The sequence below is a fragment of the Macrosteles quadrilineatus genome, unplaced genomic scaffold (genome assembly GCF_028750875.1).
Source record: "Macrosteles quadrilineatus isolate MER2022 unplaced genomic scaffold, UCM_ALF_1.0 Scaffold_2__2_contigs__length_208266976, whole genome shotgun sequence".
Taxonomy (NCBI): domain Eukaryota; kingdom Metazoa; phylum Arthropoda; class Insecta; order Hemiptera; family Cicadellidae; genus Macrosteles; species Macrosteles quadrilineatus.
The window spans coordinates 34,827,852-34,845,356 of NW_026542595.1; positions in this window are offsets into that span (position 1 = coordinate 34,827,852).

The following is a 17,505-nucleotide window of genomic DNA, read 5'->3' on the forward strand; positions in this document are numbered from 1 at the left end:
TCGTCGTAGAAACAAACATTATGTAGGAAACTTGTAGTAAATTTTGTCATCTTTAACTTTACAAAGCAGGATTTTCTCAAAAACCCATACTTACCGAGATTTGCCCGAAAAACCAAAAAAAGTGCCCAAATTTTAAGGTTTTTCACAAAATAACCAATGTTCCGGGCAAAATATCTGTCAGCAAACCTCATATTCGTGTTCAGCGACCCAAAAAACATAAAGAAGAGTGATGATTAGGACTGTACCTAAACTTTCTGCTAACTTTCCTAATATGCCTAGACTATAAGCTTAGATAACTCATTCCCTGTTATAGTTGCAACGGGGCTTAAGCTTAGATAACTCATTCCCTGTTATAGTTGCAACGTCTCCACAACATAGCACAACAATCTAGAGAAGAGCTTCCTCCTGATGACCAAGAATTGTTTTTACCTGCTCCGAGGGAGGCTCAGCATTATTTTTCTAGATAATCTTAAGAAGATATAAAAAAGGACATGCTGAATTTCAAATAGTTCATCAAGCTCTGCCGTTGAAAAGGGGGGAAAGCGAAGGTACCTCAGGAACGATGCTGCCGTATGAAAGGCGACAGCAGACCTGAGTGGAGGAAGATTCCAAGCTATCGAAATCTTCCACGCCATCGCCTCAGTAATTGGGAAGAAGATCTCACTCCCCGAAGTGATCCCCAATTCTGAGGATGACGAAGATGATATCGATTCACCTGCTTCTCCTGCTCCTCTTGCTATTCCTAATGAGGACATTTTTATGGTAATTTTTTTATGTAGGAAATAGAAATCATGATCTATAATAAATATTCTAACTAGAAGAAAATACGATGTTATAGGTCAAACAGCTTGTCAATTCGCAGTCACCTTCATCGCTTGAGGAATAGTAGCAATATCTTCATGAATACGCTGCTTGAGTTCAGGAGTGGTTCGTGGTTTCGAACCAAACACTTTGCTTTTCAAGTATTACCACAGCCAACAGTCACACGAAGCTAAGTCTGGGGCTCAAGCTGACCACGGCACATCACCAAACCCTGAGATCACTTTACCGGGACAGTTCACACAAAACTGTTATTGAATCATTTGCTGTGTGACAAGTTGCCCCGTCCTGTCGAAACCATTCCGATGAATTAAATAAATAGTAGTACTCAACCGAAAAGTATACGCTAGCAATACAAACATCTGTTTTACGCAAACGAGAATTGGTAGTAGTTTTAATTTAATGTCCCAATTCTCTGATGGTTTATTAAAATGCTAAAAATAGTTGAACTTAGAGGTATAGCAGAGTTCAGATTAAATTAGAATAGGCCTACAATAATGGTTAGTTATATCATCTTCAGATTTCCATTAATTGACTACTTCCCCGCTCCCTTGTGCCCGTGTAGGTAAAATGTAATAGGCCTAGTTTTGTGTATATCGAAGTTCACAGAATTCGTACTTATTTCATAACTTACTTCATAACAGGTAAACGAATGCCAGGCCTAATTTGCTGGGTTATATCTACAGTTACCAACGCTACTGGCATATTTTTTTTTTCTCTCGCTACTTTACTTATCTGTGACAGAACGTACCTTCACTTAATTACTCATTTTTTAACAGAAGATTTATTTCATAAGCTATTGAAGGGAGGCTACTCATCTAATCAATGTTATGTTCTCGATTTATTAAAAAAATAACCTTTGTCACACTTACCTTAACTAATTTTTTCTCGGTAAACTTAGGTTAGGCCTAGTCAACATTACATTTTATATGAAAAAAAAAACTACACAATACAAAATGAGAGACACAATTTCATAAATTCTTTATAGGCCACTACGAAAAGCTCAAACTACAATATTTATTGTACTCAACCTAAATGTTTGAGTGGCCACCTTTCGGAGACAGGCAAATCATTGGCCAGTAGGTCTAACCTACAGGATACTGGACTATATTAGATAAGACCTAATAATCTAAAGAGGATGATATTAGGCTTATATTTCATAATGAAATCCAAAATTACTAACAGTAAGTCTAAAATATTAAATGCATATTTTAGACATAATTTACATAGAGTTAAAAGTTTAGGGATTCAACCCGTGAGAATGTTCAATGTGATAAATTAAATACAGAACATCCGAGCTTTGGTTAGAAGTCATGTATCCAACTCGCTCTGTTAACATTAAAGTACATCGCGCTACAAATTGCTGCCTTGTTACAGAGTTGAAATCGTCTGTTTTGTCTGCAGTTACCCTCTCATACATCATCTCTGATTTACTATTGTCAAATGCACTTTTAAGTTGTATTTCTTTGTATGCGTAGAAACTTATTATTCCGAATTTAAATATGAAATATTATTATTGTTGGTTTGTTCTTCACTTGTTTGATAGATAGAAAGTTCATTAGTTGAGTTCATTAAAATTAAGGAAACAAAATTACATAGCATTATTTTCCTCTACCAATCGTTTTCAGTGTTTTATAGCATGTGTTAAATGTAACTGAATACCAAACGTGTTATCTAACTGCTGCAGTGACCTTAGAGTTGGCCATATGGCATATAGCGTAATGATAACACATAGTACACATGTTTTTATAACCCAAAGAAAAAAAAAGAATTCTGGAAGATTCCTAGGCAGGATTACAATATCTTTAATTGGATAACGTATGGGACGAATGAAAATGTTATTAAGTAAATATCCTACTATAATGTTTCAGCTCTTCAACTATTAAGGTAGACTGTATACTTTACCAAGTGACACATTTCACTTAAATCATCTTTCTAGAGGTGAACCCTTCTCGGTCGTCCCCAATATTGACGGAATTTTGACAACATAAATACCACTGTTTATGATCAGATATCATTTTTAATTTCAACCATCTATAACATTAAAAAGTGACAGGGTTTTTTAATTCACGATTCTGAATCAACCACTTGACGGATTTTAGCTATGTCCACACTCGTGCGCTTTTGTGTGCGCTAAGCGCATGCCTCTTAACGCATGCCTTGACGCAAGTAATGCATGCGTCAAGGCATGCCCATATTGAGGAGCTCCTTTTCATAGCGCACTGCGTAGTGCAAGACGATCCACCAGCCTTGGATTTCTGTGCGTTTCAACTTGCAACATTTTTGACTTTTTTGCTTTACATTTTTGACGAGTCGTCCGTGTTGTGGTAGTTTGGAGCAACTTGGATAACGACGAAACCTTAGAATTCATAGACGATTTTCGCTCTCATGCGTGTTTTTGGGACATACGGGATAAATCTTACACTAACAAAACCAAGCGAAATGACGCCTACTCGGATTTAGCAAAAAAATACAACATGACTGAGAAGGGTGTACGTAATAAAATAAAAAGTCTGCGATCATACTTTTCAAAAGAGCACCAAAAGTTAATTGCTAAATAAAGTGGTGCGGAAACAGACAGCAAGTATGAGACGCCTTGGTTTGCATATCCCTCATTAATGTTTAATCTAGACTCAGTCACTCCAAGAGGGACGAAGGATTCTTTGCTTAGTATCTCCGCCAACATTGAAGAAACCTTGGATGGCGATGAGGTAAGAATAATATATTTTCATTATAACTCGTGTACACACATCATCGTGTACATCAGCGACGCAAATTTATCAACAGTTGCTAAGAATCGCAAAGTTATGGCCAACCTTATATCTGCTGGTATTTATTCTCTAAAATAAGTATCACATTTTTCAATTTGTGGCCTGACCAGCTCCAAAAGTGTGTTAAAGTTGTTCTTTGACATCCTAGTAAAGTTCTTAAACAACACATTGTCACCTTTAAAATCTTTCAAAATATGAAAATTACGAGTTTTATTGGCCTCAACAGCTGACTTTGAAATGAAAAGTGTTCTTTTAGACTGTTCGTTGATTGATAAGTCCCACACCTAAAAAAATCCTTGCAAAACATGTTTTGTTTTATTTAGTTGATTTAATTATCAGCAATTTAAAAAAGTAATCCAAAGACCCTTTGGGTCCCAAGCATTGTGTTAATTTTTTATCAGAGGTGACCCAGACCACTAGTTGTGTTGTCACACCAGATGACCCAGTTACTCTATGCACACTGTGACGGGTAGTCACCAAAAATTATTTTCTAAATTTTGGGATTATATTTCAAAAGTAAAAGACCTGGTAAATGGATTTCACAATGCATATACCAGTGTCAGAACATTGGCATTTAATAGACAGAATTCTTGATGACACGTAGCTTGCTCAATCGACCGACCCACAAAAACCGTAGACTTAGCAATTGTACTTTGGAGAGACTGAGGTCGGAGTTGACCGAAAGGAAGACTTGGCCCCAGTTATCTGTCGGGGACACTTCGCCGGTCTCCGGGTTTTTGGTAAGGCGATTACTTTATTAATATTTAACTTTATAATTTTTGTGATTGTCCAGGCTAACTTAATCTTTTAAAGTCAGTGATTGATTGATGTTAATCGTAATCAATTTTATTCTAATAATTGATTTCATTTATAATTTGTGTGAATAAATATAGTTACTATTAAATTCCTGTTTGAATATAATAACGTGTCAAAAAGAATTATAATTATTAGAGTTTTATATAAATTTCATTTGCTTAGGCCTACTTAAATAAAAGGAGCCTGTAATTATTTTATCATCCATTTTTATTATTGTCTTTATTATTATCTTTATCATATTGTCCACCCATTTTATTTGAATAGTGATTAAACATTCTTTTACCTCTCACTAAAGTATTCTTATTATTTTAAATCGATCCCGGTTACGCCCCCGGTCACAATTCTAATCGTGGCAAATGGTGGAGGCGCCGGGTAACGATCCCGGTACCTCTCACACACCCTTCTCAACCGCTCTACCTACAACTTAAACCTTTCCGACATGTCTTCCTCTTGCAGACAAAACCTACTGCCTTCTACTGTTGTTCCCCCATCTACCCTTCTTAAAGACCTTTCCGAACTTCGTATGAAACTCATTCCCTTACACTATACCATTGCTATTCCTATCTCTGAAATTCACACCTATTATAATATCCCGATAGTTACCTGTATATCCTCCCCGTCTAAAACCGTCATCACCATTAAAATCCCCCTTATATCTATTAACATATCCTGGAGCCTTTACAGATACCTCCCCACACCCCTATCCTGGAAAAATCAAACCTGCCACCTCCAACATGAAAACCTTCTCTTGGCTAAATCAAATAAGAACCATTTCCTTTCCCTCCCCCAGTCTGACTCCTGCAATCCCTCTGGCTTATGCTTCCTTCCACGGCAGCGAGGCGCCTCATCTTTGACCCAGACCTGTGCTGAACTGCTATTCCAGGCTGCTCACCTTGAGATCCTTATGGCCCACTGTGATTTCACCTGTACTCCAAAACCTTCCCGTACGATCATCACCACAATTGCTCCTACTTCGTTTATCCTAACTCATCCAACACCCTTTCTAGTTCTGTCCTGCACCAATGTCACTCCCTCAGATATCCCAACCATTCCCACCAATGTCCCTGGTGCCCTACAACTAACAATACCTTGCCACTGTCAGTTGAAAGAAAATTCCTCCCTTCTCATTTCTCGCAGTTTTCCATGTGATTATCAGTCCCTTCCTACCCTAAAACACCTCATTCCGTCTACTTGGACAAACCTTCACACTCTGCACATCAGCCCTTCTTCAACCGACCACATTGAATTCAATAACCTAGACACCATCCTTAATCCAAATTGGACCCTCCACAACCCCTCCTACACAGTTCACGCCACAATTGCAGACGCCTTAGAACCTGTTTCCTTACCAGAGTCATGGATAGACATATCACACCAATCAATCCAAAAATATTTTCTCATAACATTAGCAGTTTGGAATTTAATTTTAACATTGTTTCTTACATATCTCTACTGGAAAAGATACATAGCTAACAAGATTTTAAAAAGCCAGGTAGATTCAATACAGTTAGAACTGCGTTAAACATTGTAATACAATATTTCATTTTATTGTAGAATGAACTCTCACTTAATCGATTATTACTTCTAAAAACATTGTATATTTTATTTATTCTTTACCGATGTAAAACCATCATTAGCACGTTTTACTTATTATATGAAAATTGTCATATACGCAGGTTCCTTTTATTGGACATGGGGACCATGTCTAACTAGGCAGGGGAGATGTGACGGGTAGTCACCAAAAATTATTTTCTAAATTTTGGGATTATATTTCAAAAGTAAAAGACCTGGTAAATGGATTTCACAATGCATATACCAGTGTCAGAACATTGGCATTTAATAGACAGAATTCTTGATGACACGTAGCTTGCTCAATCGACCGACCCACAAAAACCGTAGACTTAGCAATTGTACTTTGGAGAGACTGAGGTCGGAGTTGACCGAAAGGAAGACTTGGCCCCAGTTATCTGTCGGGGACACTTCGCCGGTCTCCGGGTTTTTGGTAAGGCGATTACTTTATTAATATTTAACTTTATAATTTTTGTGATTGTCCAGGCTAACTTAATCTTTTAAAGTCAGTGATTGATTGATGTTAATCGTAATCAATTTTATTCTAATAATTGATTTCATTTATAATTTGTGTGAATAAATATAGTTACTATTAAATTCCTGTTTGAATATAATAACGTGTCAAAAAGAATTATAATTATTAGAGTTTTATATAAATTTCATTTGCTTAGGCCTACTTAAATAAAAGGAGCCTGTAATTATTTTATCATCCATTTTTATTATTGTCTTTATTATTATCTTTATCATATTGTCCACCCATTTTATTTGAATAGTGATTAAACATTCTTTTACCTCTCACTAAAGTATTCTTATTATTTTAAATCGATCCCGGTTACGCCCCCGGTCACAATTCTAATCGTGGCAACACTATACCCCAGAATCCCAAGCCATTTTCAGCTGTTTTGTACTATTATCAAATAAATATTCATAACTCATCTTAGAAAGCAGCTAGAGTTATAATTTTTTTTATCTTTTAGCTAATAGAATCTTACAGAATAGAATAGAACAATAATAAGTAAAATTTTAAAAATATATGAATAAATATATATATATATATATACAAATTATATGTATGAACGGCCTAATATTTTCTCTAATTTTCATTTTGTAACCCATAAAAAGAATGTTAGCTGTACCTTTTTTTAAGTTTAAGTTTTAGCAAAAAATAATAATAAATAAGTATTTTTTTTTTTATAAAAATAAAAAAACGTTCCTTTTTTGCCGAAATCGACATATAATAAAAAAAAACACATAAAGTAATTATAAAACCCAATTTTATTAAATATTTACCACATACTACAGAAATACTTTTACAATAACATTTCTACATGCATTTATAAGCCTGGATCTATTTACAGTAATTAAAAATAAGTAGGTATCATGCAAGAAATAAAAAGGTAAAATGAAGTCTCTCACCTATTTTAGACACTGAGAAGCTACTGAGAAGAATAGTGAGAAGAATGTGAAAGCAGTTCATTATATGCACATCTTTCTTATGTTATAATGTTTTCTGTTAAAAAATTGAAATAAAATATTCAGAGCCAAAACTATTTACATATTTACATTTTTTATGGAACGGCTCATATATTTACATTTGTATTGAATTTTGTGTGGAAGATAGTCCACCCATTTCACCTATTTTAGGCACTGAGAAGAATGTGAAAGCATTTCATTTTATGCACATATCTCTTACAGGTTATAATTTTTTCTGTTAAAAAATTGAAATAAAACGTTAAGCGCTAAAACTATTTACATATTTATATTTTTTCTTGAACGGCTCATCTATTTACATTTGTGTCGAGGAAGACAGTCCAAGTGACATCCACGCCTACAATTAACACAAATTGTTTTTGACCTTCTTTTACCCATGGGGTCATTTTTCCCACTGCACACACAAAAATTGCTTTCCTTATACCCTTCTAGTTTTTCTAATCCAAATTTCCTGTTGGGTGAAAATCCATCGCCGCCCCCTCTATTTTCAGCAACCGGAGCTTTTTTTAAAAACCATTCATTTGCCAACTCCTCAATGATGGATACCTGGAAGTGAAGTCTGGAGAGGGGTCTGTCTGTATTCAACTTATACAGGACATATGCATTTAAGACCATTCTACCAAAAATATTAAAAATTACCTTTTTGAAATGCTTCATACACCTACGCTCATCCAGATAGGTGTAGAGCATCTGGTCTGTCCCGTCTATACCTCCCATCCCGTGATTATACTCGTAAACTATGTGAGGTTTGCACTTAATTAACAGTTTTCCTCCTCTTTTCACTGTGTAACGCACACTCTTTTACTCGGGCATTGGATGATAGTAAAATGAATTGAGTTTTGTTGGTTGCCTTTTCACGAAAGGCCATGAATAAGAAAGGTCCTTTACGAACGTAAACTCTTTTTCCTACAGGGAACTTGTCTAATAGCTTTTTAGGGACTCCCTTTCTATCGGTACGAACTGTGCCAGTCAACCATGTAAAATTTTGATACAAAAATCTAGCTAATTTTGTTGAAGTGAAGAAAAACACATACATACCTTTTGGTGAGGTATGTAGTAATGATGGAAAAGGCGGTTCGCATGATCTATCAGAGGTTCAAATCGTCCACAGGGGTTGTAATTTGGGGAATCAAGTGGTGATAGAGCGGTTGAGTCTGTTAGATGGAAAAATTTCAAAATGACTTGGAATCGATTTCGGCTAAGTTCTTCACCAAACCAATCACATTTTTGAGAGGAAGAAGTGTACCAGTAACTTCGTATTGAGGGTTTTCTAATAATGCCCATGTTGAGTACAATAGCTATGAAAGCTTTCATTTTTCCTAGACTAACCTAGACCCAATCTTTCATGCGGTTTCTTACAGCAGGATTATTTCTGAAAAACTGCCCTGCATATCTGTTTGTTTCAGGTGGGCAATGTTTAGGACCAGGTAATTCTGAGAATCCAAAGTTGTGGTTGTATTCAGGGTCAGTGTCGGAGTCAAGCTCCTCCCATTCGCTGCTTTCTGGGCTTTCCGGTTGTTTTTACTTTCTCCCCCTATACCATAGTATATGGAGAAAGTATTGTTTTCGTCAAAATTTTCGAGTTTGAGTTTTGAGTGGATATATTCGTTTTGGGTCCCCCTGGACCTAAAAAAGTGGTTTTCGAAGTGATGTATGTGTGTGTGTGTGTGTGTGTGTGTGTGTCTGTGTGTCTGGATGTGTACAGAGCTAGAGACCACACCTGTGGTCCGATTTCGATGAAATTTGGTATGTAGGTTCTCCCCCTATACCATAGTATATGGAGAAAGTATTGTTTTCGTCAAAATTTTCGAGTTTGAGTTTTGAGTGGATATATTCGTTTTGGGTCCCCCTGGACCTAAAAAAGTGGTTTTCGAAGTGATGTATGTGTGTGTGTGTGTGTGTGTGTGTGTGTGTGTGTGTCTGTGTGTCTGGATGTGTACAGAGCTAGAGACCACACCTGTGGTCCGATTTCGATGAAATTTGGTATGTAGGTTCTAATCCCTGGTATCTCCAGGCATTTTTTTCATTTTTTAGAAATTTTGATTTTTAATGGGAATTTTCCCATAAAAACCCATAAAAAACCGGAAAAAACAGATTTTCTCAAAAACGGCCCGAACGATTTTGATAAAGATTTAGTATGTTGTAGCCCTTTAAATTCTGAATAACATGGTACAAACCCCATATCTGTAAAAATTACGGTTCAAAAGTTATGGTCAAATGTGTTATTTTCCCATAAAAACCCCATAAAATAACAAAAAATAGGATTTTAGAAAAACATCCGGTTTTGATTTAACATAGTATGTTATACTCCTTACAGTTTTGATAGTTTTTTTTAATTTTTTGGAAATTTTTATTTTTAATGGGGATTTTCCCATAAAAACCCCATAAAATAACGAAAAAATATGATTTTCCCAAAAATGGCCCGAACGATTTTGATAAAAATTTAGTATTTCATAGTCCTTTATATTCTGAACAAAATGGTACAAATCACATTTCTGTAAACATTACGGTTCAAAAGTTATTGTAAATTATGTCATTTTACCATAAAACCCCCTTAAAATAACAGAAAAATCAGATTTCCTCAAAAATGGCCCGAACGATTTTGAAAAAAATTTAGCATGTTATAATCCTTTAAATTCTGAACAAAATTTTACAAATCTCATTTGCGTATAGAGTTATTTACTCTCACCACTTACACATGATAAAGGTTTTTGACAATTTCATGATGTTTCATAAGTTTTTGACAAACTTATGGGAGAAAGTATGTGTCAGAATGCTGATACCGTTTATTTTGATTTTGATTTGGGATTTGTAGGCCTATTACATCTAGTTTTATTGTTTTGGTTCTTCTTCTGTCTACCGGTAGGCCTATTGTTTAGGGTCCTCGACACAACATGAGACCTCCCTGTAGAAGTGCTTGGCTCATCAATAGGTAGGCCTACAGGATCATCAGGATCTAGAATATTATCTTCACTGTTTGACGTAGAACAGGTTTGGTTTACACTTACATCACATTCAGTCCTATCCTGCATTAGAGGGCTGTCACTGTCACTACCGGTATCAGACATCAAGTTTCTTCCATTTTGCCTAAAGTTGGATAAAAAACTATATCTGTTAGGGGTAAGTCCTTCTTTACCACTAGGGTCGTAGTCGGGATCTTCATGTCTATGTCCTCACTTGAAGAAGAAGAAATATGTAATAGTGAATCATCACTTTCATTTCCATCAATAAATGTTACACCGGACTCCAGTATATTTTAAATAAGTGTTCGTTCACTTTCAGGGGAATGTTTTCTTTTTGATTTTTTCTCACTCATTTTGATTGGCTGTAAGTTTTAACTTGGCCTGCTTTTATGCAAATTTTTAGATACATACAACTTTACAAAGGCATATAGGATAGTTATAAGTAACTATACTTCATAAAAAGTTAAGTTCTCTCATGATAAATGAAGGACAGAGATCTCAAGTTAGGCCTAGGCATACCCTAGTTCAAACGGTAAGATAGGCAGCCTAATTTAGTTTATTCACACTAAAAACAAGTTCATGCACATCCAAATGGAAAAGTGTTAATCGATGAAAAGTAAGGAATAGAGTCTTAGTTTGGAGTAACAAGAGCTTTTAAAAAGAAATAAAACAACAGAGGACAGAGAAGTCAGGTTAGTCCTAGTTCAAATATTCAAACAAAGCTTCTAATACTCAAGACATAATCAATGCAAATTGAAAAACTTTCTGTACGTACATAATCTATTTTAGCAACATTTTTTTTTTTTTTAGGGAGAGGAGGGAAAATGCTTTTACGCACACAGGTAGCCAGCCTGTAGTGTGAGACTCCTGAAAATTGTCATACTACTCACTAAAAAACCCCCTCAACTCTGTTGGACACAGACCTGGAATTGTTTGTCACATTACTTCAAGTCAGGCCAACATGTGACCTAAGCCCTCAGGGCTCGCACCGTTTCTGGCATTTCGATTCTTAATGACCTACAACCGCATCCCGGTCAAGGTCGATCTTCTTGGCGCGGAGAATACCCTGGATATAATGTGACACACAGGTCCAATTGTCCTCACCCTCCGTTATAATCGGTATGACCGTGTCCACCGACAGCAGTCCTATTAATTGTTGAGCATCCAGGCGCGGCCTTTCCCAGCGCTGGCAGTGGAAAAATGTATGTTCCACGTCATCGAGAATGCCTGGGCAGTATATGCAGTCGGGTGACACGGCTTTGCCCATCCTGAACAGGTACGACCGGAAAAAGCCGTGTCCCGTCAGAAATTGGGTGAGGTAGAAGTCCACCTCTCCGTACCGCCGATCAACCCAAGGTTGGACTTGCTGTATCAGTCGCCTGGTCCAGAGTCCCCGTGTCTCCTGTTCCCAGCCCTCCTGCCACAGCTGGTAGGTGCGGGTGCGTTCCTCTGTTCGTGCCTCGTCCTCTCCACGGTGCCGGTAAATTGCCTTTCTCTCCGCCGCCAAAAGTTTGACGGGGATGACTCCAGCAATCACCAGGACGGCGGGCTCGGACACTGTTCGGTAGGCAGATGCTACCCTCAGTGCTGCCTGACGCTGCACTCGGGCGAGCCGCATCCTGTATGCCTCCTTATTTAGTGCGTCTGCCCACACCTCCGCACCGTACAAGAGTACGGACTGGACCGAAGACATTAACAGCCTTCTACGACTGGACCGAGGCCCTGCGACATTGGCCATCAACCGGCTAAGAGAAGAAACCACCCTAGCGGCCTTGTCCGCTGTATGGAAGATCTGATCCCGCCAGCTAAGCTTGCTGTCTACCATGACCCCAAGACACTTGGCAGAACGAACAGTTTGAACCTCGACGGCTCCCACCCTCAACGGCACGATGGTGTCAATCCGTTTTTTTGTCAAAATCACGATCTCGGTTTTGCTCAGAGCAAGCGAGAGACCGTGGTCTGCCATCCATGCGTTTATGGTACGCATAACTCGGTTTAGCTTTAGCTGAGCCAGCTCAACGCTACGTGCAGCTATCAAAGCTGCAACGTCGTCTGCGTACCCAACCAAGACCGTTTCCTCAGGCATTTCAGACCTCAGAAGGCTGTCATAAGCGACGTTCCAGAGGTCTGGGTCGAGTATGGAACCTTGGATTTTAGCAACAATAGTTGATATAGAAATTCGTTTTACTTCATTTCATAATATAATTCACTAAACAAACTCACGAATAACAACAAACAACATTTAGTACTTCACAGTGAATGTCAACAACGTCGAGTTAATGTTTTGATGCGCAACAGCTGTACAGACGGACCGGTCAACGCCACGCAAATTTCGTCGTTCTTCTTACTCTCAAGCTCTATATAAAGTACGTTTTGAGCGTGTTGTTGAATTTACTTGCTTAGAGAATTTAATTTGCTCTCGTTTGATATATCTTTCGGTGGAATAGCTTTATAAATAATTTTGTAGTAGTAGATTAACGAAAGGCCGATGACATCGGCACTTGGGTTTTTTCGCATACATACATAGTGCCGATGACATCGGCACCCGGGCTTTTTCAATCGTAACGGCAGTGCCGATGTGATCAGCACTCGGGTCTTTTCAGATAAAACTGAAGTGCCGATGTGATCGGCACTTGGTGCCCAAAGGGTTTAATTTATGGACACACATTTTTTATTTTACTGAGATGGGCCTAAGTTTATTTAATAGGCTAACTTATTTGTCCTGCAAACTGCATGTTGGTTAGTGAAAGTCAATCCCAAAATTAATAAAAAAGGAAAATTACAAGTGCTCATGGTAACACAGTAAGGTTGATACATCAGCAGCACATTATGAGCCCTGTGCTGGTGTTAGATAAAAAAGGTAACAGTAGGTCATTAAACAAATGACTGATAGGCTATTTTAAATTAGGCCTGGGTGGACTTTCATTTGCAGGACTACTATTTCATATAAGCAGGACTCCATAACCATTTCCTTGGAAAAATTCAAGATGGCGGCCAAATCTCGAATTGCCCAAAGGTGCACAGAACGCCATCATGCATTTCCTTGAAGCTGTAAATGTCCTAGTAACTATCCATAAATAAAAAAAAACTTAATCCAAAATTTTTGGGTTTTGGGCTTGGCAACCGGACTGTTTTGGGCTCGGCAACCGGACTATACTGTTACTAGGCCTATTTGTTGTGTTTATACTACTTCCAAGTTTTTTGCTATGGGTTTTTAAATGATTTAAAAGGTTGCTTGTTGTTTTACTTCTACCGCCTCTCGATACGAGTTTATCACAAAAGTTGCATCTAGCAGTTTGGGGCTTAGTCATGCATTAACTCAAATTGGGCTGACATTTTACATGATGATAGATCGTTTTTACCAATTAAAAAAGGCTATTCTTATCTCAAAAATCCTTTTGGGCTCAACCCAAGTGTTTCTGGAAGTTATGGGTATTTATATTTAAATATAATAAAATAATCTCGAAAGCTGTTCTTCTAAACAAATAAGTAGGGTTTAATTATGTTCAGTATTACTGAAAAGTGATAAGGTTGAACTCCAAAGTGCAGCACTAGTTTTGGTTTTTATTTTAATTCTCAGTTCTTATTATCTTACGTTTTGTTCTTTTGTTATATTTGTGCTTATATCCCTGTGGGTGAAGCCACGGGTACACGATAGTACTTTATAAAATCAAAAGTGCATACACACGAGTTCCAATGAATAAGTGTCTCGTTGAAATATATTATGTAGTAGAATAGTTCAATTGTATAGAAAAACAGAAACCTTAAGATGAAATGTAGCTATGATTTATACATTTTACTCTTAAGAAAGTTGGTTCTATCATAAATCGTCAACATTTTGCCACTTAGTTAGTTGGATTACAAGTCAACAAGTACAACTCGTTACATGTAACAAATTCATTGTTTTTTAATATGTTTAGTTGTATAGTGTGAGAACAGTCGTGGCATAATACTAACCATATCTTGTAGTGAATTTTAATTGATCTTTGAAATATACAATATGTACAGTACGTCGTCATTGTACTGTACGTCAAGATGGAGTCAGGGATGGGTGTTGTAAATAACTAACACTGATTACATTTTAACTGCTCAGAGGGCCGCAAATGGTACATGGTGTTTACTGGGCTAAGACATGGTAAAGACTGACGTGAGGAGAGGGGATTTAGGCTGTGTTTGGATAGGTGGTGTGATGGTGGCGTGATGTGGCGTGATATGACGTCATGGGAAATAGCCATGAGCTTCTTTATTTGAAACATCACCTGATTTTACATATTACCATCATAAACAGACATTGTGGTAACATGGCGGTACGAATGTCAAACTATGGTAACATTATGGTACGAATTATCAGAATATGGTACACAATACAATTATATTACTCAGAAGACAGATAAAATTTGATAAAGAGAAACGAAGTACAATAGGTTTGTTGGTGCCGACCTGCTCCCCAACGTAGGTCTGCTCGAAGTATAGTAGGATGTCTGCCAGCTCTACTAGAGCACGTGTGCTCCCGCTATCTCCGCGTTCCGCCACCTCCGAACCCAAATCTGTCCCGCCACCTCCGAATTTTTGAGTGAACCTGAATAATCCCGTCACTGCCTGCGTTGGTAGCTGTCATTGCATCCACGGCTGCGAAGCCCTGTGGATGGAAGATTTAATGAAAAATTAACCCGTGGGTTAGGTTAGGTTAGGTTAGGACGCAAAGTCTTTACGCAGGTAGTAACCGAGGATTATAGGGGTCACTCTGAAATCCGGAGGTGGTGGGACACGGAGGTGGCGGGACCCGGAGATAGCGGGAGGTAACCACTAGAGCAGACGCCCAAAGAAAGAGCATTCCAGCGGGTACGTCTGTCACCAGTAGAAAGACCAAAGCATCCAACATTCTAAAGTGGAGCTTAATGTCAGAACGATTTTTGTACAATTTCACCATCTCGTTTCCCTAGATGTGTCTCTAAGTTTTCGGACATGGGTGGAAAACACCCCTACACTTGTACACCACTTCCAAAAACATTATTCACCGTGCTCATTGCCCCCTTCTCAAAGTCCATCATCACTATTTCTCGACGGGATGCATGCCCCCGCTGAGTAATTTGATTCAGCAAAACTGGAAGAACTCCTAATTCATAACTTTGGTCTTATTTGTAATCAAAGTATAAATGAATGTCGTACATGCATTGTCTTTGATTGTACGTATTACGTACAATTGTTGAAATAGTCCTGAAGAAGTTTTAAAAGTTCCGTCTATGCACCACCCCCTAAGATATCTACATTTTCCGGTGTTCCAAAAATGACGAACCTATCGGCGCGAGGGCCGTTGTCATGTATAAGGAAGGGTCGAGAATCCTCTCCTCCTGTCCTCCTGTCCGGTGAAGTCTCCAATTAGGTGACGCTCTTTGGAAGGGCAGGGTGAGATCCCTCGCATTGCTATTCAAATCTCGTCTAACGGTGGATGGAGAGTTTCTCAAGCTGAGCCATGACGTAGTCCGGGGTATAGTAGTCCCCAGGGATTGTACAGGTTTAACATGTACTCGTTAAGATGCTTTACGAAGCGCTAATCGAACTTTCATCACTTCTTTCGTTACCTCATTGGGGGGGTAGGTGTGCTCCTTGTAGCTGGTTGGATCCGAATTCTAAAGTACCTACTTATTGAGAATACAAAGTACATATTGTGATAACAGACATTTAATGTTACATTCTCAGGTACATTTAATTTTGAAATGCATTTTCTTATATCAATCACCCGACAAGTGTCCCAGTCGACTGGTTTGACGATGTTTCTCCGTACAATAACGAAGCTGAAATGTCAGCATTTAGTTACAGTATAATTTTCTTCATATCACAACGTGGTCTTACTTAGAAGACACTATTTTTTAGACACAAGTCATTATTCCAACCAAGAAAGTTCCAGCAAGATGAATTGTTCGTTGAGTCTTCTGTAAAATGACTCCACCCCAATGTTTGTCCGATGAGGTCGGCCTGCTACAGAGATGGCATAGGAGCCAACTGTGTCCAGCCAGTACTCCTGGATGTAACAAAGCAGTCGTTTAAATGTGTGAAATAGATCGCTGTCTCTCATATATCGAACAACTGCTTGATAGCCTTCACGAATATTGACTGAAGGCAGGTACGAAAGCTTCTTCAGAGCTCTAGCTGCATTTTGATTTTGTTCCGTGGTCCTAAGCATTCCCAGTGCAACATGTTTTTTTTAATACTACATCTAATAAAAACTTAAGTTATTTCCCATAGAAACACAATGGATTTGCCAATGCTTAACAGACTCAAAACCAAAACCAAAATGTTCAAAACATAGCTGTGGTGCGCGCAACCTCATCTTATGGCACAGGTATCATGGTGTTCGAAGAATTTCCGTTTTGGACCCATTACTTGACCCAATGACTTATACACTGCTGTTCCCCCATGAGGATTCTGGTTGGCACATTGATTCTTGCTAGCACATTGATTGTCAGAAAATGGTTGATGGATGGTTGACGAAGGCATGTAAAAGTTCTGAGATCATCATTTAATTTATCAGGAGTTAAGATTTTTCAGGAAAGCGGATTGGTGAATAAGTCTGACTTAAACCAGGGGTAGTAGTGGGACCGCTGGGCTTCAGCCAAACACCTCTCTCTCTATAACTCTCACCCCCACATTCTCTCTCTCTCTTTCAATAACCCCCACACCCCTTAATACTCAATTTCATGTACCCCTCCAATCACAAATACCATCACAAATCATAAATGACAATTTTCAATTTCATTTCAATTCTACATAAAAACCTCTCCTATCATAACTACTAAGATTACTTATGTTTGCTGCAACAGGGAAGAAAAAATGTCTTTTGTTAATGGTGTATGAAACACAAAATTTGCCAAATCATGCATTTTACATCACTATGATATACTTGACTGGAAGAAGCTCAAAGCTTAAGAGCTTAAAACTTAACTCAACTAAAAATGTACAACTATCTGAATTTTGGCTGCAAACAGAGCTGTTCCCCTTTCTGTAAAATCTCAAGAAACATGGATTACTGACAAACATTTAGATTACTTTCGATCTCGTATACTGTTGAAAGTTCA